The sequence below is a fragment of the Pipistrellus hanaki genome (genome assembly GCF_964339955.1).
Source record: "Pipistrellus hanaki genome assembly, chromosome: 9".
In the NCBI taxonomy this organism is placed as follows: Eukaryota; Metazoa; Chordata; class Mammalia; order Chiroptera; family Vespertilionidae; genus Pipistrellus; species Pipistrellus hanaki.
In genome coordinates, this window is record NC_140511.1 from 36,449,890 (window position 1) to 36,474,325 (window position 24,436).

At 34.2% G+C, this 24,436-nt stretch overlaps 1 long non-coding RNA gene and 1 pseudogene across 2 annotated transcripts in view; both read left to right on the forward strand.

Moving 5' to 3' along the window:
- Positions 1–24,436, forward strand: part of LOC311628242 — a 1,314,020-nt gene that overhangs the window by 615,474 nt on the left and 674,110 nt on the right. The gene's annotated exons all lie outside the window — the stretch shown is intronic.
- On the forward strand, positions 14,047–14,658 carry LOC311628635 (nascent polypeptide-associated complex subunit alpha-like; annotated as a pseudogene). The gene has a single exon. The product of its transcript is annotated as a nascent polypeptide-associated complex subunit alpha-like (transcript).

Below are 24,436 nucleotides of genomic sequence, written 5' to 3' on the forward strand. Positions count from 1 at the left end.
ATATTATTCCAAAATACTAGTATTATCCATTATGCCAGTAAGCACTGAATAAATGTCTGAGTCCAAATAACAAAAAAATATATAATAATAAAGTTGTCAAATAAAAGTGCTTTGATAAAAAAAATTCTCTTTATACAGTAATTATAATTCTTTGTCTTTTTTGTTTTTGTTTTTGTTTTTCTCTTCAGGGCACTATCATTGTCTCACTTATGTTAGATTAAAAGTATAAAATTATCTCGGGCTTGGAACTCTGATTTGTTGAGTATCTACAAAGCTGAAGAAGTTTTGTTCAATTGATGTTCTATCCTTCAAACCTGTTCTATCCATTCTTCATTTTATCAGAACCTTTTCACTCAATGGTTTTATTTTCCCCACAAATAACAAAAAAGTAAAAATAAAAAGGAAAATAAAACAGAGGAAATTTGAGATGGATTAAAAAGCACTTTTTGTCTTATTTGTTAATATTATTCATCATTGAAATGCATATCTCAATTGTCAAATTGAATTCATTTTGTGACTTATTCCTTCATGTTCTAAAATAAATGCTTTGCCAATTTTTCCTAATAAATCACAGAGCTCTGAAACTAAACACTTCCATGATGGAAATTAGGATAGCATTTTTATATGTCAGCAAAACTTACCAGGGTCACTTTGAAATGCTGAAATAGAGTATATAAAAATAATAACATTTTTTTTTTCTTAGAAAATTGAATATAGTATTTAGGGGTAAAGAAGTATTATGTCTGCAAGTAAAATGTCTCAAAAACTGTGTAGAGTTCTTTACAATTCACACCTTTCTAAATCCATTTTAATTTAATATTCTAAACAGCACTGAAAGTTTGGTAGTATTATCACATTAAAAAAGTAAATCTAAGGTTGAGATAATTTAAAAAAACATGCCCAATTAGTAAATGAGAGGCAGAATATAACTTGCTATTTTGACAAATACCCATTTCCACTACAACTTGATGCCTAAAGCATATTCAGAGATATTTATAGAAATTAAAATTTTATTTACCATTTTGTTTCATGAAAGTAATTAAATGGCTTATAAAATTATTTTAATAGGATATTCTATGTCTAAGATTATGTCTCATCAAACATTTCAAGGTGTTTATATTTGTCATTTATAGCACAGTTTGATGTAGAAGTTCCAATTTATGTAATACTTTAGAGTTTACCTCTCACCATTATGTATTAATAGCAACCAAACAATGAATCAGTTCATTTACTAATTATATGAAATATTCAAAATGTTTTAAAAGTCAGAACTGTATAATAAACATATACTCAGATAGGTATTACTTTTTCCTCTCTCCTATCTCATGTCTATCTTTAATCTTTTATAACATGTTTTTAATCATCTATAGTAAATCAAAATGTTATTGCTTTCTTATTACACAATTGAGAAAGATGCATGAACATTTACTTATCTTTCTTCTTTCTCACAAAAAAGTGAAAATATAGTAGATGCTGTTTTATAATGTGCTATTTTTGCTTAACAATAAATATTGGAAATTACTCTATAGTTCATAGGAAACTTTCTCATTATATTTTGAGACACAAAGATTCCATGTGCAATTAGAATTATTTTTAACAATGTGTGAGAGTGCCTATTTTACTACTGCCTCTTCAACAGAAGTTGGCATTATACTTTTCAAATTTTGCCACTCTCATAAGTGAGAACTTATATCTTAGTGTAATTTTACTTATATTTGCATAATTGACAGAGAGACTGAACTGAAAAATGTTAAAATCCACATTTATACCTCTTTTTTGGAATGTATGATAATGTATTTTTGCCAGTTTTTTTTATCATTTCTATAATATCCCCTCAATTTATGTACTAGTGACATTAAGCTTTTATATGTGCTATATCCTATACAATAAAAGACTAATATGCAAATCAACTGAACAGTGGAACAACTGTTCACTCTGATGCCCACTGACCACCAGAGGGCTGATGCTAAACCCAGGAGCTGCCCCCTGCTGGTCAGTGTGCTCCCACAGGGGGAGTGCCACTCACCCAGAAGCTGGGCCCGCAGCTGGCCAGTGTAGCGGTGGTGGTGAGTGCTTCTCCTGCCTCCATGGCAATGCAAAGGATGTCTGACATCCCCCGAGGGCTCCCTGACTATGAGAGGGCACAGGCTAGGCTGCGGCACCCCCCTGAAAGCATAACTTTTGTACACTGGGCCTCTAATATTAGATATATTTCCTTCCTGCCTTTCAATTGTCTCGTCTTTAATTTTATTCCCAAATACATAAAAATTTATGTTTAACATTTTATTTATAATATATTGATACTTAATTTTATTATTTCTGGATGTTAAATTTTAGTTAGAAAGATTTTACGTGAACTCACTCAGGTAAATATTATTTATTTTTTTTCATTTTATAATTATAATTTATGAGTATAGGAACAAAATTATGTTCTTCTATGTTGATAAAAGTTTGTTCTAGTTTATCTTTGAGAATTTTTTTGTGTGTTTTCTGTGTAGATTGTTATGTGGTCCGCAAATAAAGACAGTTTTACTTATTTCTTTCCAATCTGTATGTCCTATATTCCTTTTTCTCACTAGGAGCTCCAGTAGAATGTTGAACAAAGGTTTGAGAGTAGAGATCCTTGCCTTAGGCCTAACCTTTAGAAGGAGGTATTCAGTCTTTCCCATTGAGGAAGCCTGTGCTCCATATGAGAAAAGGATCACAGATTTGGCAGTGTGTTGTTTCTGTCACCCCAGGGGGGCCTTCTTGGTTCTCTGACCCCACTGGTAGCTGTTTTAAGTGAGCATTTCAATAGACCCATTACAAAGAAATGGTGAGAGGATGTAGACTACCATTTCTTTCTGGGGCTTCTGAACTCTCACACTGGACCACAATTACTCATTAAGACTTTGTTTTATTTCAATTTTTCTGCCACTTTTTCCTCTCAAGTTTTACCAAAGACAAAATCAATTCGTATGTCTGGTTTCTTCTCAAACACACTTGTCACATTCTTGGAATTACATTCTCCTGTTTGTCCTGTAATCTTGAATCTCTGTTAAAAAAAAAAAAAAGGCCAACAATTTTGTAGATTACCTGGGTTTACATAATAGCTACTTTAGGAGTAGTATTCTTCTAAAGTTGACCACATCATAAATGGAAAGAGAACTGCCATTCATTATTTATGCCACAAATACATATATTTTAATCCTCACCTAAGAATATGGTTTTATAGAGAGAGGAAGGAAAATCAAGAGAAAAACATTAATGTGAGAGAGAAACATCAAATGATTGCCTCCCCTATGCATATCCCCTAAACACAGGTGTGTGCCCTGACCAGGAATCAAACCTGCAACCCTCTGGTGCATGGAGGATGCTTCAACCAACTAAGCCACCAGGCCAAGGCAATGCCACAAATATTTTTGAGCTTCTATCATATACCAAGTCCCACCCTAAGTGGGATTTTGTGTCTGAATAAAGTTAACTCTCCACTTAGAATAAGAAATCTACCTGTGAAACTTACTTTCTGTGTAATGAATCTTCATAGAGCCATTCAGGTTTCCCATCTATTGTATATATATAAAAGCCTAAGTGACTGTTACACTGAATGACCAGTCGCCATGGTGTGCACTGAGCAGGCAGGAGAGCAGTTGTAGATGAGCAGGCAGGCAGGCAGGCATGTGGTTAGGGGCAAGTGGTTCCTGATTTTGAGAGGGATCAGGCCTAAACCAGCAATCAGACATCCCCTGAGGGGTCCCAGATTGCGAGAGGGTGCAGGCTGGTGCAGGAAAATCCCCTGTGCATGAATTTCATGCACCAGGCCTGTAGTTTTTTTCTATAAAACAATGGTTACTTTGTTGGTAAATATCAAGTGAGACCTACAACTATGAAATAGTTTCTTAAACATTTTTTAATTTGGTAATACAATAAAATATTTGGAAAGCTATTTTTCAGTGTAACTTTGAGTCTTATGATCTGCCAGTGTCACGTTATTACAACCCTACATTATTATATATTATATTATTACAACAATAACAATATAAAGGGTATTAAAGGTATTAAAGAATTATAAATTATTTTGAAACATGATCCATTGGTAACAAGCTTCACATTTTGGATTCCTATAAACACTGTCAGAAACAGTGAAATTGGGTTGAAATTGCCCTGTCATTGTATATTATTTATACATTGGATACAAATAGAAAAAGAATCCCATATATAAAACAAAGGTAATGGAATTTTTTTCCTGACACAAATCCTCCTGCAAAAATCAAAACAAGTGGTATAGAGATTTATTGAACTTAGTTGTTACATTAGAAATATAATTTAAAAACGGGAGGAAACCTTTTGTTACTAAAGTCATATTTTTACAGGTGAGAAATCAAAAGCCCAGAGAGGTTCATGATATGCTCAAGTTTATACAGAGAAACTTCTACATTATAGAGATCATTCCACAACTCGCCTGATTCCAAGTGCAGTGATCTTGCCACTTCATCACATTGCATTTGTATAATGAGACTTACCTCATTGCTTTATTACTTTAAACAAAATTTTATTGTTAGAACTGCTTTAAATTTACAGAAAAAAATTCAAAGATAGTAGAGGGAATATATACTCTACTGTTTCCCTTATTAACATCTTATATCAGTTTATTTGTTAAAAGTAAGAAATCAACAATGATATATTATTTTTAATTGAAATCCATAGTTTATTAAATTTACTTAGATTTTACCTGGTTTTCTTTTATTTCCTGTTTTAGGATCCCATCCAAATTACCACATTACATTACGTTTAGTTGTCATGTCTTTACTTAGCTGTGAAAATTTGTCAGACTTTCTTGTTTTTTATTGCCTTGACAGTTTTTAGGAGTACTGGTTAGATATTTTGCATCAATTGAGGTTTTCTGATGTCTTTCCCATGATTAGAGTGGGATTATGGGTTTCAGAAACATGTTTCTTGGCCATCTGTATGGCCTCTTTGGAATAGTATCTGTTCTTATCCTTTGCCCATTTTTAATTGGATTGTTTATTTGCTTGGTGTCTACATTCCTTATACATCAAGAAAAAAAATATTAAAAAAATAACATTTTAAATATTAACCCCTTAAAGAAATTTATCATTGGCAAATATGTTCTCCCATTTAATGGGTTGCTTTTTATTTTATTGATTATTTATTTTGCTGTTCAAAAGCTTTTTAATTTGATGTAGCCCTATTTATTTGTTTGTTTGTTTGTTTATTTTTTAAAGATACATTTATTGATTTTTTACAGAGAGGAAATGAGAGGGACAGAGAGTTAGAAACATTCATGAGAGAGAAACATTGATCAGCTGCCTCTTGCACAACTCCACCAGGGATGTGCCTACAACCAAGGTACATACCCTTGCCTGGAATCGAACCTGGGACCCCTCAGTCTACAGGCCGAAGCTCTATCCACTGAGCCAAACTGGTTATGGCTATTTGTTTATTTTTTTACTTGTTTCCCTTGCCCAAAGAGATCTCTAGGGAAAAATATAGTTATGAGAGGTGTCTGGTATTTTACTACCTATGTTTTGAGTTTATTCCTGTGTTTGGTGATCTAGTTTCATTTTTTTTTCCACATGTTTTTGTCTAAATTTTCCAACACAATTTATTTAGGAGATTATCTTTACCCATTATATGCTCCTACCTCCTTTGTCAAATATTAATTGACCATAAAGGCATGAGTTTTTTTCTGGTCTCTCTGTTCTGTTACATTGATCTGTATGCCTGTTCTTATGTCAGTACCATGCTGTTTTGATTACTATCTCTTTGTAGTATCCTTTGATATCAGGTAGTGTGATATCTTCAACTTTGTTCTTCTTTCTTGAGATTTCTGTGGCTTTGGAGATCTTTTTTGGTTCCATATAAATTTTTGAAATATACAATACATTAAAAGATAATATCATATCTTTTAGATATTCCAGAGGTGGATGGTAAGGCAATCTAATGATATACATTCTAAGAGTTTTAAGCTTCTCCAATAGAAAGCGCGATCCATTAATGCATTTCTTTTTGACAGGACAGGGAGACAGAAAGTCAGTCAGCTATTTCTTCAGCAAAAATGGGTTATGTAGGAGCAAGAAAACACTACAATCTAAAATATGCAACAATGCCGATCCATGTGTAAGTCCGTTAAAAAAAAAAAAAAAAGGGAAAAAATTTTTTGCAGAGTGGTAGAGGGAATTGGAAGGGCTACTAGTCCAGAGTCCCTGTTGTGCTTTGTGAGAGCTCCCCCTTCTGGGCTCCCTACTTCATTTTAAAAGAGGTTTCTGTTGGTTAATTTTTTTTTCTATAAGTGGGAAAGAAAAGGATAGCTACATTTTCAGTAAGTTCTTAAAGAGGAAGTATAGCTGGTGTGACCATTTGGAATTCTTTGGATCCCCAGCACAATAGAAATCTGTACTATCTGCCATGAGAAAGTTGGAGTCAGATCATCAGATATGAGTGACCCCTTCTTTGTGGCCCGCATGACAGTCCTTTCAGTTTGACGGTAAAGCAGGAAAATCAATAGAAACTTGCCTATGGTCATAACATTGCATATATACAATATATGGACCCTTTACCAAGTAGAAGACAGAGGGTGTTTGCTTGTGGAAGGGGAGCGGAACAGTTGCCTGCTCCCTGAACCATCTACTGAATAGGAGTCAGGGATCCTCTGCTATGGGAGGACAGGGAAGAGTTCTGAGAGTGCCCTATTCCGGAGGTAAAGGTACACGGAGCCTGCTTACAGATGAGACTAGAGCACGAGATTAACCCTGCTCGAATCTTAGTTGCTTAAGATTTCACATCCGTGTACCAACTACCAGGCAAAAGATGACACCGAATGGGGAAGGCATATCATCCCTAAGAGGTGCCTTCTGTGGCACAGATGGAATGGGTCTATTGAAATCTGAGGATAAAGTAGGACTGTGAGAAACTCTTATCCCAATGGTTGGCTAATCACAGCAAAGACACAGTCCCTATCAAATACTGTTGGCAAATTTTTTTCTCATTTGCCTCATTTTTCTTCTCTTACTGCTTATCCCTCTCTATGAAAGAAAAACCTTTTTTCTGTTTGATTATGAGATCCTGAGCAGATTTCTGAGATCACAGAGTTTTCCCTATTACAGCAGTCTTTCTTCTGAGTGAAGTTTTTCTTTATCTAAATCCAGAATTGTTTTTATTTGAGACTACTCTCCTAAAAATTCTGTTATGAAAATTAAAGGAAATCCACAGCCTGGGAAAATTTTTTTTTGCAAAACAAATATCTGATAAAGAACTTGAACCCACAAGATTTGCAGAATAATAGAGTAATACTAACAACATGAATCTTCAAATAAAAATGAGCAAGTTTTGAACAACCACCTCACAGAATTGACAAATGACTATTAAGCACATGAAATTATTTTCATTATTAGATCTCAGAAAAATACAAGTTAAAATCAAATGAGATACCAACATTTATCCACTAGAATAGCTAAAAGACACAGGATACCAACAGATATTGCAGAAAATCTGTAACAACCTGAACTCTTTTACGTTATTGGTGGGGTTTTGAAAATGGCCTGCTATTTTCCTATTGCTGCTGTAACAAATTACTACACGACACAGTTAATGGCTTGAAATGACGCACATTTATGATTTTACAGTTTTGTAGGTCAGATGTCTGATGTTAGAGAGACTGTTAATTTTTGGAGGACCAAAGTGAGAATCCATTTCATTTGTTACTGAGGTTGTTGGAAGAATTCAACTCCTGTGGTTTATGACTAAAATAACCATTTTATGTATTTATGTATGTATGTATGTATGTATGTATTAATTAACTAATTAATCAATCAATTAATTAATTTTGCTGGCTATAAGCTGAATACTGTTCTCAGCTCCTAGAAGTTGCCTATTTTCCTTGCCTTTTGGCCCCTTCCTCCATCTCAGATCCAGTAACAGCAGGTCAAGTTTTTCTCATGTGTGTAATCTCTACTACCTCTCCTTTCATTGTCACATTTCTGACCCACTCTCTGCCTTCCTCTTCCATTTTTAAGCATTCATATAAGTATGTTGGGACCACCTGTTATAATACTGAATAATGTCCCTATCTTAAAATGCTTATCCTAATCACATTGGCAACATCACATTTGCCATGTAAGGTACTTAATCAATGATTCCAGAGATTAGGCTCTATATATCTTAGAGTGGGCTTATTTTTTCCCTTCTCCAAAAGGTGCAATCACTTTGAAAAATTCACCATCAGTTTCTTAAAAAGTTTAATATACATTTTTCTTAGACCTTTTGCTTCTAAATAAATAATCAGAGAAAGAAAAGTACAAGTCCACAAGAAACTTTATCCAAAATGTTCACAGAGCATTATGCATACTAGCCCTGAAGATGAAAAATGTCCATCAAGATAAGAATGGGAAAAAAATTAAAGATGAATATACATTAATTGAAAGGATTAGATATCTAATAAACAATAAACATGATGAACCTTCAAATTATTATACTGAGTGAAATAAGACACAAAAGTACATACTATATTTTCCCATTATATGAATTTAAAGAATAAGCAAAATTAGCCTATGGTAAAGGAAACCATATGTTAGTTTTTATAAAATTAGGATTATCTAGGAAGAAGCATAGGTATATAATGTGCTCTCATATTATTCATCAAAGTAAACTTGATGTGTCTTCATATCAATTATCATTTTTTATATATATGTTATTGATTTTTTACAGAGAGGAAGGGAAAGAGATAGAGAGCTAGAAATATCGATGAGAGAGAAACATCGACCAGCTGCTTCCTGCACACACCCTACCAGGGATGTGCCTGCAACTAATGCATATGCCCTTGATCGGAATTGAACCTGGGACCATTCAATCCACAGGACGACACTCTATCCACTGAGCCAAACTGGTTTGGCTTCATATTAATTATTAAAACTAATTGAATTATACATTTAAAATTTGAACTGCAGTATATGTATATCTCAAAGAATAAGGTCATTCAAACTCTAAGATGCTCTGATTCTACAAACAATGTGTTTTCTTTCACTTGTCCTTTTAAAAAATGAGATTTTAAAAATAAAATAACTTCAATTTTTAAAAAATTTAGCTCTGTAGAAAGTATCTTTTTGAAACACAATGACCATTAAAGTTTTAATTCCATGTCCAAACAACATAAACAACAATTTCAGAGTTTTTCTTCTTTAATTTCATCATTTTTGCAGCCAGGATGATAATTAGTGAATATTTTTGGGAACAAAAATACTAATTTCAATATGGGAGATTTAGTTTCAAAAAACAGTTCAGATCAAGAAATTAGATTTCATCCTACAGATGATAATTAACTAACAGCTTTCAATGTTGCTGTCCAATCTCAACACCAATGTGATTCAGTGAGTTGTTTTTTATTTTAATATTATTTCTTGTAATCCTGCTCCAAAGCTATTGAAAACAACAGAGCAGACTGGTGACTAATTAGTGGACAAGGGGACATTTGGAGTAGGGATATGGCTTTTTTTTTTTTTTTTTAATCTTCATTGTTGAAAGTACTATAGTACTAATACTTTCACTAGTCCCTGCCTCAGGCTTTCACCACCCTATTGAGTGTCCATGGGTTATGTATATTTGCATATAAATTCTGTACTTGATCTCTTCCTATCCAACCCCCACCCCTATTTTCCCTCTGAGATCCCACAGTCTGTTCCATGCTTCTGTGTCTCTTGATCTATTTTGTATATCAATTTATCTTGTTCTTTAGATTACACATATGAATGAGATTATGTGTTACTTGTCTTTTCTGACTGACTTATTTCACTTAGCATAATACTCTCCAAGTCCCTCCATGCTGTCTCAGTGGGTAAGAGATCCTTCTTTTTGACTGTTGCATAGTTATTACAGCTTTGTTTTTGCATAGATTTTTCCACAGTGAAATATGACTTAGAAAAAGACAATAGGTTAGAAACATTCTGCTAGAATAATACATCTGGAGCTGGCAAAAAGAGATTAATTCCTTTTGAAACAGAATGACTCTGGACAGCAATTTTCTCAAATAAAGCTGATTAATTACATGGAAGACCTCTTATTCACTATAATCAAGTACAGTGCGTGGCCCATTAATTGAATAAAATTGAATAAATGAGGAATAATATAATATGATACATAACACAAACATTTTAACTTAAAATATATAAATGTACATTTATTCACACATCTTTTCCTTTCAGGCCAGGATTTTTTTATTGAACATGATTCACACATTGGAGTAGATCTTGTATAGTTTAATTTTTATTTTTGCATCTATAATAATAGAATTGTAATATGTAATTAGACCTGATGGCCAAAGAGCAGAATGACAGTCTGGATGAAGCCTGCCATTGCACCTGTGAGGGCTGAGTCTTTTGCACAGATTTCATGCATTGGGCCTCTAGTATGAAATAAATCTAAATATAAAATATTCTAAGATTTTAAGTAAATATTAACAACAAATTCTCTAGCATTTTTAGTTGCTTACTTTATTTAGTTTCTCCAAATAATCCATTTATGTAGAAACAATATTTCTAATTCTGCACTCATATTTTAAGATATTACTTAACAATGATTGCAAATGGCAAAAGTAGGGTTGAACACAAATGCTACTTACTCTGACTTGAAACAGCTTATATGGCTTACCAGGTAGACGTCTTTAAGTGTCCTGAAGAGCAACCTGTTAGTTATACACATTCAGTGGTAATTTGGGCATCTGTTAAAATGTTTTATGGAGAGAATAGTTATTTTGATAGATTTGTTAGAAGGAAGTTGTTAAAAGAAATTCTTTTGGAAGTTATAATTGTCATAAAAACACATGGTGACTAGGAATGTTACAAGTCTAGAATCTGACATTTGCATTAAACCTGCTTCCTCCCCACCCCTAATTCATTATAATTAACCAGGGTCCCAGTGCACAAATTTGTGCACCATGAATGTGGGCCACAAGGCTGCAGTGGGCACAGGGGCGGGTCTCAGCCCATTCTCCCCATATCCGTCACAGCTCCAAGTCCCCTGACTCCTGGCAGCCTTGCTCCCTCTGGCACTGTTCCCATGCACCTGCTGGTGACTGCTGCTCCAATCTCCCCTCAGGAGCAGGAAGAGGTGGAGAAGCCCTGAGGGGTGATCAGGGATGGCAGCAGATGCGAATGAGGCCATCGCTGGCAGCAGATGTTAGAGGAGGCTGTTGGCCCTGATCACCCCTCAGGAGCAGGGAGAGGTGGAAAATCCTTGAGGGGTGATCAGGGCTGGCAGCTGCCACTAACAGCACTGAACAATTGGGGCTGGTGCTGGATGCCGGCAGTGGGTATGAGTGGTAGCTCCAGCTCCAGCAGTGGGTGCAAGCAGGGCCAGCACTGGCAGCAGGTGTGAGCACTGGGTAGAACCACAGTGTGCGAGAGGAAAGAATTTTCAGTAACCACCAGAGGCTCACACTGATGACAGTGACTGGCACCCCTCCTTAGTCTAGTGCCCCTGCTCAGCTGCTCCACCATCCTGCCATGGTTGATGCTCACCATGTTCTACAACCACCCCTGGACATCAGTGCACTTCATAGAGACTGGCTGTTTGATTGTTTGATTGTTTGTTTCATCGTTCAGTCTATTTGCATATTAGGGTTTTAGATAGATAGATGATAGATAGATAGATAGATAGATAGATAGATAGATAGATAGATAGTGCCCTTATTCTTTCATGAATCCCATCATAAACATAAAAAGTGTACATGACTTTCTCATTTCTGGTGACCATTCAGGCCAATCTACTAATTAGAAGCAATAGCCTCTACATTTGTATTTTAGCTAGTTCTATTAATTATGTTCCTGCAAAGTAACACATACACACACATACACAAACATGCACAAAATGCATAGTTTATAGGCCATTGCTATTTAATATGATCATTAAAAGAATAACAAGTCAGAACCAATCTGGAGTTAAGCTAAACTACCCCATGTATCTTGCAATTCATGACCAACTAAGAAAATTCACACATGCATACACACTCTTTGTCCTTCCAGTAAGTTAGCATATTGTATTTGGCTTTCTTTGGGGGCCTCAGAACAACTGTTTATGCTGTAGATTTTATCCCTATTATCATTTCTACTGCCAATACTAAAAACGGAATCACTGTCAGGAGAGGCTCTTAGACATTTCAATAGCAAAGCTGCTTTCTTTAAGCCCTTAGGCTGATACTCCAACCCTAATGCCTCTCAGGATACATCCTCTCATTTATTTCTCCATATCCACATATGAGTATTCATACTCACATTTCTTTTGAAGAAAAATTTAACCTCTGTCCCATAAGATCACCTGAAATAGGACAGCGTTCCAGCAGTTGGGTTGTTCTCTACATTTGTCCCTAAAGGGCTGAACAGATGGTGCACCCTTCCCCACAGAAATGCTCAGAAAAGGAACACCCTGAAGCTATAATGTGAGAGGAAGCTGTTTCCTTTTATGAAAACTGTTATAGTTGAGTTAGTATTAGATTTGGGAATACAAAAGCAGGAAGGGAATAGCTAGAGAAAAGTTGCCATAAGGTAATAGCTTATAGGAAGAGCAGAGAGGAGAAATTAGTAGCATCTGGTAACAGGAGGAAATGATGACATTAAAATTCATGTTCAGGAGTTTAAGCCATGATAACCTTTCACATCCCTTGTATCTCTTTGACATTAAATGCTAGTGAATACCTCCAATGGTGAAGGTAGAGGAAGGGGATATTTTAATGACACTGAAGGCTATTAGCCCCTCATCAGACATAGGGTTTCCAAATATTTCCTCCCATTTTGTAGATTTTCTTTCTATCTCATAGATCGAACTATAACTCAAAAGTAAAAACAAACAAATAAAACAAAATAGCCATATTAAAAAATAGGCAAATGATTTGAATAGCTATTTCTCTAAAGAAGACATACAGATGATCTATAGATATATGAAAAGGTGCTCGATATCACCAATCATCAGGGGCATGCAAATCAAAACAAAATGTTAAGTCATTTCAAACTTGGTAGAATACCTATTATTAAACAAAGCAAAACAAAATCTATAATAATAAAGGCATAGTATGCCAATTAGACCAGACAGCCGAATGTCCTTCGGACATCCTTCCAGACAAAGTTGCAGTGGCTGTGAAGGCCAAGGGCAGGCAGCCATGGCAGCTAGCAGCAGGCAGCAGCAGCGGGGTGATAGGGGAGTTGCCTTTCCCTGATCAGTCCGGTTGCCTTTTGCGGAAGGAGGCCATTAGTAGGACATCCCCTGAGGGCTCCCAACTGTGAGAGGGGCAGGCTGGGCTGAGGGCCCCCCCCACCCCCCCATGCACAAATTTTCATGCACCAGGCCTCTAGTAAATAAATAATACACACACAAAAAAAAACCCAAAGTAAGTAAGTGTTGGAGAGTATTTAGGGAAATTTGTGCCCATCACACTTTTGGTGGAAATGTAAAATAATGCAGCAGCTATGGAGAAGAGCATCAGGGAGGTTCCCCAAAATAAATTAAACAAACAACTGCCTTAGGAACCAAACCCACAGTCCCACTTCTGTGTATATATCCAATATAATTGAAATCAGAATCTCAAGGAAAACTGTACTTCCATGTTTGTTGTAGCAGTACTCACCATAGACAAATATAGAAATGAACCAAATATGTATTCTTCACCAAATGAATAAATAAAATGTGTGACAACATGGATAATCTTGAAAGACCTAATTCTAAATGAAATAAGCCAGTCACAGAGCAAATATTGCAGGAGTCCACCTATATGAGATATCTAACACAATCTAATTCATTGAATTAGTAGGATGGTGGATGCCAGGAGCTGGTGGTTGGGGGAAGAGGGAAATTGTTCTGTGAGTATGGAGTTTCTGATATGCTAAGTGAATAAATTATTTTCTAGAGATGTACTATACAACCTAGTTTCTTTATCAATACAGTATGTGTACTTCAAAATTTGTTGAGAGATAGATATCATGTTAAGTGTTCTTACCACCAATAAATACATACACACATACATACTCTTTATGCTGCCATCTTGGTTCTGTATACCTTTGTAAAATGTCCAGTGAAGCCACGGAAACTGTCCCTGCCACAGGGCAGGAGTTGCCACCGCCCCAGCCTGAGACACAGTCGGAATCTAACCATGATGAATCAGTACCAGAGTTTGAGGAACAAGATGCCAAATGATAAACCCAGCAGCTGAAATCCAAGAAGAACCAATCATTAAGAAAAAAACAGAGCCAGAGTGAAAAGAGGCATGGAAGACTGTGGCCAAATGTGTCTTGGACAGGTTGCTGGGGTTGCTAGGGAACTATCCAGAAATCCAAGACTATCCTCTTTATCATCACAAAACCAGATGTCTATAAGAGCCCAGCTTTAGATACCTACATAGTTTTTGGGGAAGCCAAGATCAGTGATTCATCTCAGCCAGCACGGCTAGAAGCTGCAGAGAAATTCAAAGTTTAGTGAAGCTAAACAATTCAAGAAAACACACCGAGTACAACTATGCAAGAGGAGAGTGAAGAGGAAGATGTTGATGAAATAGGTGTGGAAGTTAAGAACATAAAACTGGTCATATCACAAGGAAATGTGTTGACAGTGAAGGCAGTTCAAGCCCTGAAGAACAATGGTAGTGATTCTGTAAATGCTATTATGGAACTAACAATGTAACCATCTAAAAATGAGAAGCTTTTTCTGGTTTAAAAAAAGTAACTGCAGCCTTCCTGGTGTGGATCAGTGGTTGAGCATCTACTCATGAACCAAGAGGTTACTGATTTGATTTCCAGTTAGAAATGCCCTGGTTTCAGGTTCCACAGTAGGGGGAGGATATGCAGGAGGCAGCTGATGGATGATGTTTCTCTCTCATCAATGTTTCTATCTATTCCTTTCCCTTCCTCTCTCTAAAAATCAATAAAGACTTTTTTTTTTTTAAGAGTAACCTCAGCTTGGGTTGAAATTTGTACTTTTCTATCATTAATAGAATTATGACTTCTTTGGGATGAAAATGTAAATACATGAATGTAGTATGTTTAAAAAGTGATATTAGAGCAAGTTTTAGTCAATTTTAGAAGAAAAAAGTGGTTTCTCAAAAATTCTACGTAGAACTAAAATTCTTTCCTATATGGCAACAAAAGATATTCTCAAACATGTAAAGTTTCAAAAAATGAGAATATTGGTGAATATTGACTTCTCAGAAAAACAAAACAAAACACTAAATATATATTTCAGCCTAATAAAATATAAATAAAAATTAATAAATAAAACATGGCAGTATTCCTGTATGAAGGGGTAGCTGATTATGAATGTGTTAAACATAAAACTAAATAAAAATCAATATTGTAAATATTTATCATAAAATTAAACATAAACTTAATAAATAACATAAAATACAGTGTTAATGCTAGTAAGAATTCCATAAATAAGAATTAATTTTACAAAAGCACATTGGTTGGACTTGGAACAAGAAACTAAAAAAGTGTTATTGATTTTAATTTAGAAAATAAGTCAAACATTATTTTGAAAAGCATAAGAGCCCACTAGTGGAAATAAAAAGAATAATTACCTTTCACATCACTGTAGAAGATAAGAAGCAAGCATATAGATTCCACATGACAAATGACAAGAGGCAAATGCAACAAAAAAGAAATATAAAAAACAAAACTGAGAACATAAAACAAAGTGACAGAATTAAGGCTACACATAACAGTGATAACAGTAAAAGAAATTGCTTTAAACTATTCTGTTTTTTGGAAGGAAATATTCTCAGAAAGAATGCCAAAACTAAATCAAAATTTAAAACACGTCAGGAAAAAGACATAGAAATGTTTTAAGTAAAAGAATGGGTAAAGTTTCATCATGGAAAAACAAAAAGCAATCCCAAATGGAAATGCTAATAGCAAACAGGGAAGAATTTAAGGGAAGTACAATAGCTAAGAAGATTAGGATCATTTTGTATTTCTAAAACAATCACTCAATCCTGCAAACCAAATGGCATTAAACCCTTGTGCAATAAATAATGTCACAACAAAATATATAAAGTAAATGTTAATAAATAAAGTTATAATAGGGAATTACACAGGTTAAGTATAGAGAATATGTGCATATTTACAACATTGTATAATTACCTTAATAATCATTACTATTTGACTAATCAAAGCTTTTTTTAGGAATTAATTTCTTCATTTTAAAATAACTATTTTAAAATTCACTTATAAACAATTTGATCTCCCCTTTTTGAATAAAGATACAATAATTTTACAACCTTTTCCTATCACATTTACCCCACTTTTTATTAGGAATGGAGTAAACTAAGTAAAAATAAATTAATGTCTCATTTTATTACTTTTTAAAAATTTTATTTGGCAAATTTTTTAAACCTCAAAAGATGTAGAAAGAAAATATAAATGAGCATCAATATATACTTTACCTTTACTTAGATTGACCAATAAACATAATTTCACATTTGCTATGTGTTCTCTCTATCTTTTCTCTTCTTTCTCTCTCTCTCTCTCTTTCTCTCTCTCTCTCTCTCCCTCATTTTTTTCTTCTGAACCATTAAAAATTTCAAACTTCATAACACTTTATTACTAAACTAGAGGCCTGGTGCATAAATTCATGCACAGATGGGGTCCCTCCAGATGGCCTGCCCAGATTGGGCTGAAAATTGTCATCTGATGCTGCTTGCATCTCCTAACTGCCACTCTCGCTCATCATCGCTGCTGCTCTGCCCTGCATCTGGTGCCCCTTGGTCAGCTGAGCAGTGCTTCCACTGTGGGGTGCACTGACCACCAGTGGCAGCTCCTGCATTGAGCATCTGCCCCCTGGTGGTCAGTGCGCATCATAGTGACTGGTCAACAAGTTGACTAGTTGCTTAGGCTTTTATATAGATAGGTTGTTCCAAGATTCTTCCATGAAGATTTATTTCATAATTTATTTTCCACTTGAGAAAGTATGTTGTGTGAGTATCTGTGGCATTCTCTTACTCTTGCCAGGAAAGAAGCTTTACTTTCCTAATCATGTTTTTACTAAAATCTAACTGCACCTAAAAGTCACTTTCAATAGGGAAACCAATTTCATGCACCTTTTCAAATGATAAGCAGATTATCCTGCTATATTTTTTTGTTTATTTTGTTTTGTTTTAGTCAGTGTGACCAGATGTCATTAATTTTTCCCACAAAAATTTATCCTATCTATAAGATTCAGGACCTTAGAAATACAGGGTGGGCCAAAAGTAGGTTTATAGTTGTGCATATGGGAAATAACACAATAATTAATAAATAATATAAGAATAATCTGTGTTTAGCATACTCATGACTATCTTGCCCACCCTGTACTTTATTTAAATTCATTGTTTCACCTTTGTTCTTTATAGAGTTAACAATATTAAAAGAATGCACAATATTTAAAGTCCAGTAGGGTAGACAAAACCTGGTTGCTCAGGGTGAAGCAAAATTATTAAATTATAACAAATTTACTTTAGAATAACCAATATTTTTTTATTTTCTTTCATGATATCTACTTACACTGACACCAGGGTCTAGATACACTCACCAGTAGGTTAGCTTGCTGCTGGGGTCTGGCCAATTAGGAATGGGCAAGATGGGCTGGATACACCTGGGAGTCCTCCAGCATGTCTTCCTGGTCCCAATTATGTAATGATGGGGTCCTTGATTGTGAAAGGGCACAGGCCAGGCTGAGGGACCCCACTGGTGCATGAATTCATGCACAGGGCCTCTAGACTATTATAAAATGACTAGAGGCCCAATGCACGAAATTTGTGCAAGAGTAGGCCTTTCTTCTCCTGGCTGCTGGCATCGGCTTTCCTATGGCACCCGGGATTCAGGCTTCCCTCACAGTCCCAGCTTCATCTAGAAAGATGTCCGGAAGGACATCCTATATAATTAGCATATTATGCTTTTATTATTATAGATTATTATAGGTAATGATTCTACTGTTTTCAAGTTATCACAAAACTGAATATCTATTTTTCCATTTTAAAATTAAAAACTGTACATTGGCATAAATACTTAGATTTTAAAGATATATTTTAGATAATTATGGAATATAATAAATGTATGAAATGGAGCACATAGCAGTAGCTCAGAGCTTATGCTTGTTTTATGACTTAACATGTAATTGAACTTAAATCATCTTATTATTTTATTTTATTTTTCCTTCTCTGACTTAAGCTAAATCTTTGTTTCACATAAATTAGAGGCTCTGCTGAAACCAGTTTGGCTCAGTGGTAGAGAGTCGGTCTGCGGACTGAAAGGTCCCAAATTCGATTCCAGTCAAAGGCATGTACATTGGTTGCGGGCAGATCCCGGGTAGGGGGTGTGCAGGAGGCGGCTGGTCGATGTTTCTCTCTCATCAACGTTTCTAGCTCTCTATCTCTCTCCCTTCCTCTCTGTAACTTCAGGAAAAAGGATGCCTTTATTTAAAAAAAAAATTAAAATATGTTTTTATTGATTTCAGAGATGAAGGGAAAGGGAGAGAGAGATAGAAACATCAATGATGAGAGAGAATTATTGGTCAACCACCTCTTGCATGCCCCTACTGGAGATCGAGCCCACAACCAGGCATGTGCCTAGACTAAGAATCGAGTCATGACCTCCTGGTTCAAAGGATAACCACTGAGCAATGCTGGCCAAGGGGGGTGTATTTAATTAGGCCTACTGTGTAGCTGTGATTTCAACATGTAAAAGGACAAGATAAATACACATTCACCTCTCCTTATACACCTCCTATTCCCAGAGGATTTGTTCTTTAGGTAGCTGATCCCATCTGTTTATCTGAGTATTGTCTATAGACATCAAGTTAATTGGATGGCTTTTCTTTCCCTTTGCCTTCTTGCAGTTCCATGAGAGGCACTGTCTGAGCATCATAAATCTCCATCAGTCTGGTATAGCACTGGCTGCTTAGCTCCAAGTTAGGCAGCTTATGAATTCTGATGATTTATGGTTTTAATCTTTTCTATAAATGAGTGTGGAGACTATGCAACAGGCCCCTATTTACAAAGAAAACAGCAGATAAATAAGTAAATAGATAAATAGATACATGACAAATAGATAGATAATCATAATAACCTTGAGATTAAGATATAATGTTAGAAGATAATTAAGATGGAAGGAAAACATTTTTAAAAGTCTTCTTATGAGGGTGATTAGCAAACTGGTATGTGCTCTATCTGTAAATTTCTATGGATGAATGATTGTAATATGCAGGGTTGTAGTATTGTATCCACAGTACTAATGCAGTAGAGTACACCCATTATCTCATTGTCTGTGGCATTAATTCCTGATTTATCTGACATGCTTTGAATAAAGGCTCCTATATCAGCACATTTTTTGAAATCACAATGTGAGTTAAGGATATTAGAGATGCAAGATGCTTTTATCTTTTTTATTAAATATATTGGGCGTATATTATGTAATTTATAAAGTACATGTTAATTTGATACATTTATATATAGTAATATGATTGTCATTATAGATATATTTAACACCTTTATCACATTTTATAAGTATCCTTTCTCTTTAGAGCTTTGAATAATTAAGTTTTAGATGTTCTTTAGTGCTACAAAAGAGTAACAGTAGGAAATAAGCCATGGAGATCTCATGCTCAAGTATAATGAATATAGAAACAATATTTTACTATAATCATCAAACTTGGGTAGGAAGATGCATTAAAGTTAGTTTTATTTATGCCTAAGATTATTTAAGTATTTTTGGCCAAAGTTATAGTAATAGTTGTTGGCATAGAAGAGAGTATAATGAAAGATTCAATTTTTCACTCTTTCTCAAATATATCATGCTGTGTGTTAACACATACTGTATTAATATTCAACGTTAAAATAAATAACCAATTTAAATATACATATCTGACAGTTTTACATAAATCCTATCTTCAACAACAAAGTATTTAAAACATATTTAAAAGATATATTTTATTGATTTTTTTACAGAAAGGAAGAGAGAGGAATAGAGAGTTAGAAACATTGATGAGAGAGAAACATCGATCAGCTGCCTCCTGCACACCTCCCACTGGAGATGTGGCTGCAACCAAGGTACATGCCCTTGATTAGAATCAAACCAGGGACCCTTGAGTCTGCAGGCCGACGCCCTATCCACTAAGCCAAACCGATTTCGGCATAAAACATATTTTAAACTTCTTGGAAAAGTAATGGTGATGTTGGTTTATTAGTTTATTGTGAAAACCTCATTGGTGGCTAAATGAATTGGAGATATTAACTTTATACAGTGTGGTGATTTATAAAATTTGCAACTATTTTTAGTTGTCTGCCCCTAATGTCTGGAAGGTTGTCATCTTTATTTTCTGTTGCTACTAGAATAACTATTCCATTCCAAAGCCTTTACAACAAATCACTAATTAATCCATTATATATAAATTAATTTTACAATCTAGCTTATTAGATTAATATGTATTAAATTATCATTAAATACAATTTGAAATGTTTGTTTAAAATAGATGGCATAAACTTCACGGTCCACTTTTTAAAATTTAATATCTCAATTATTAATTCTGCACTAAATAAGTGAGATTGTTATACTACAGATTTTAAGTTAAGTGATTGGTCAGTGCGCATCATAGCTATTGGTCGACCTCTCAACTGTTCGTTTGGTTGCTTAGGCTTTTATATATATATTGATACTTTTGTTTTCTCACTGTGCGTTCTTCAGATTTATTCATTTCAATGGGTTTATCTCTAAGAATATGTTTTCTGTCTTCTATCTTCTATTAACTCTTATTCAGTGATTAATTTTTCAGTTGTACCTTTCAGTTTTAAACTTTCCATTTATCCTCCTTATAGTTACTGTTTTTATGGTGAGAATCCCTATCAGTTCACTCATAATGAATATATTTTTATTAAGTTTACAAACAGTATTTATAACACCTCTTTTAAAATTCTTACTGATTATTATAATATCTGGGTTATCTTGATTACTAGTTAGGTTTAATTACTATTGGCTGATTTTTTTTGTGTGTGTATATATATAAAATTTTCATGTTTTCCACATGTCTAGTAATTTTTATGGGATAATGGATGCTATGAATAATATGTTGCAGAAGATCTTGATTCTCTCATGGTTTCTGAAAATGTTTTCATTTTTATGAGCAGTTAACCTGCCTACACTGAACTTTGTTTTCCCAGTACAAAGAAAAATTTGAGATACTCACTTCTCAATTTCCAGTTAATGCATTTTTTCTGCGACATCTGAAATCATGTTTGAATGAGAAACATATATTGACCAACCAATATTTGGGTGAATTTTTGCAGCTCCTCTAAGTCTCAATGTGCTTTCCTCTTTCCTTCTAGTTGTAGAATTTCCACTCAACCAGCTTTCCTGTGGTTCTGGATGGTGTCCGTTTTGTCTTTTAGTTGTAGTTTTGATATTGTTGTGCAAGGCAGCAGTTTAGGTGTTTACTTATGCCGCCATCTTGGTTTCTCATCCTTCCATGTCTCTTTTAAAGTGTGGGTTTCATTCTTTACTTTGTTCCTTAGATCGGAGTAGTTCTTCAGTTGTGACTCTCCTTTCTACATTCCTTTTCTCTCCTGCTATTTTGATGTAAGAGACTATTTTCAAACTTTAAGCTACACACTGAATTTTCAGAATGAACTAGTATGTGCCAGTCTCCAGTGTCTTCAGGAACACATATATATGGAATATATAGAAGTGCAGAAAAATATTAATGTAGTATATTTCCCTTATGTATTGTGTACCAAGAGAGTGATAAAAAGCTGGCTAAAATTTGGTTGGCGGGGAAAATGGTGATACTGGGGCACAAACTCAGATTATCTCAATACATAAAAATGTGTTTCCCCCCCTACTTATTACATGTAAGATTCTAGTCATTGAACTATATTAGATTTTATTAAGAAATTCAGGCAAATGCATATTATAAATTTGGTGATGGGTTTAGGTGGGAGCAACAAGAGTAAAACTATTAGCAAGGTGCCTCTTGGAATTTTTCTTGTATGCCACTAAAATAACTGATGTTTGAGTGATTTTCATATTAAAAATATCAACAAAATAGTCTCTTTAAACAACATTATTCTTATAAGAACCTTAGGTATATTTTTCTTGCTTGATTTTTCTTTGCTTTAGATGCATTCTATTCACAGTTTCTCTTTTATTCACATATCACTGAACCCTTATTGAACTACCTAGGAATTCAAAATAATCTTTTTAAATTGCTTGTTATAAAATAATTTAAAAACATTTCTTGTCAGCCAAATGGACAATACCATTTCCCTCTCTCCGAGAAAATGTATTTGAAATCCAAAATAATCTCTTAAAATATAATCAAGGAAAAGTATCACACTGAAATACTGCATGCTGTATTCATCAAAACATAGGTCAGGAATATTTTCAGTTGATCTTAGGATCACTGAATTAATTGACAGTTTCATTGAATTGCGATACTTGAAAGCTGAAAGATGTTATCAACTATGCAAGCCTTGGGGGATAGGTAGGGTATATCTGTAAAGTACATTAGTTAGAAGAAAACTCTAGCTATGTAGCATGAGGAAAGTTATCAGTAGTTTGGGGGCTCTATTCCCCCCCATATATTATAAAGGTATTACACCAGGTTATCCATCTCCCACCTGCCTTTGAGCTATAATTTTGCCTTCTTTATGGGAGATTTAGAGAAGTGTATACATTTACAATCAGATCTATATAAATTACACAAGGAGTTAGTGGGTATCTTGTATACAAAATAATATCTTGATAGAACCTCTTCCTTTATATCTTCAAATATACATAAATAGTTCTTCATTTTTATAATTTAAAAACTGCTGAATAAAACATGCTCATTTTTCTAACTGTCATAATTCCACTTATCTTATTGCATTATGATATTTAAAGTAATATTAACAGTAACAACTCTTACTTTTGAGCATTTAAACAGAAGGCATTGTGTATTCACTTTTTTAGAGTCTTATTAAATTATTTATAAATGTATATATTAAATATTTATCAAGAATTTATTATATTTTGGGATAATATTTGTCATGACCCTTATTTGACAGATGCTGTATAAAGAATATTGTCATAAGTTACACAACTTGCAGATCCTAACAATAATAATTTTGATTCCAGTGATCCTGGCCAACTATGGCAGAATTAAGATTCATAAAACATGCTGAATGACAGCTTCCAAATTATATCATGCTTTACTCTTATTTAAATATATGCCCAACTATGTGAACATTATATTGACTCATACACACAATAAAGGGGATTTATTTTGTTTGTTTTTTAAATGTTCTTATAATCTAGATGCATCATCCATTATAGCTGACTGCTCAAGGAATATTTAATATAACTCTATATTTGTTGAGCAAAAACACGATATTAATGTATTTATCCTTTGGGAGAAATTAAGCTTTTATTTTACTACAGGGTGAACTTTGCCAGTAAGATTATGTCAAGCACTGTGTAGATCCCTTAAGATGAAATGCAACTCAAACTATTAAAAAAGCACAGTCTTTTTAAAGTACCTCTTAGATAAATTGTTTCCACCTAAATTGCTAAACCAACAAATGTTTGCCCATGTGATTCTGTGTGTTATTGAATAATCTGTTTTCCTAGTTGTAGGACATTAGCTTCTTTTCATGGTTACTCTCATGATACCAGTTCCTAATTCAACCCTTTGAGACTTTGGCTAAGACTTCCTAAATATGGGTTAATCTTTATTGTCACTCAAACTTCATTGGGTGCTAAGCTACTAATGCTATCTGGTCACTAGGTACTTGATGTCACTCAAAATTTGTATAGCTTAATCAAACATTAACTACTTTGGTTTTACACCTAACTTTTTCAGGAATACAAGGGAGTAATATGGTCAATGTTTGATCATACATTCATTCAAATCTATAAGTAATTATTGCCTAATATGTTCATATACTTTTCTGGCCACAGGTGAATAAGTTCACATACTAAAAAATACACTTAACAGAACAGAAGTAGAATTTATTCATGTAGAATAGAAAGGACTTCCATATTCTTAATAAAGATTATTTACCAAAACCTATAGCAAAGTCGGTTACAAAAATAAAAAAGGATTAAGACACTCACAGACTGTTTCTGTTTAACAACTTACCAGAAATTCTTGTCACAAAAATAAACACAGATAGAAAAACAAACAAACAAACAAACAAACAAGTAAATTTAATGTCTATAAACGATTAAGGTAAAAAACAAACTCAACAATATTTTAGACACAATTGTCTAAAATAGGAAAAACTTTATAAGATCTACAAGTCATTAGAATGAGGATGTTTATCAAGATGTCTTAATATATAACTAATATATAAAAATCAGTAGGAATTTTACAAAGCAGCTTTAGATGAAAATTGTGGCTTGTAAAATGATGAAATTTATATGATAGTAGCACTATATTAGATCCTTATTAATATAACTAA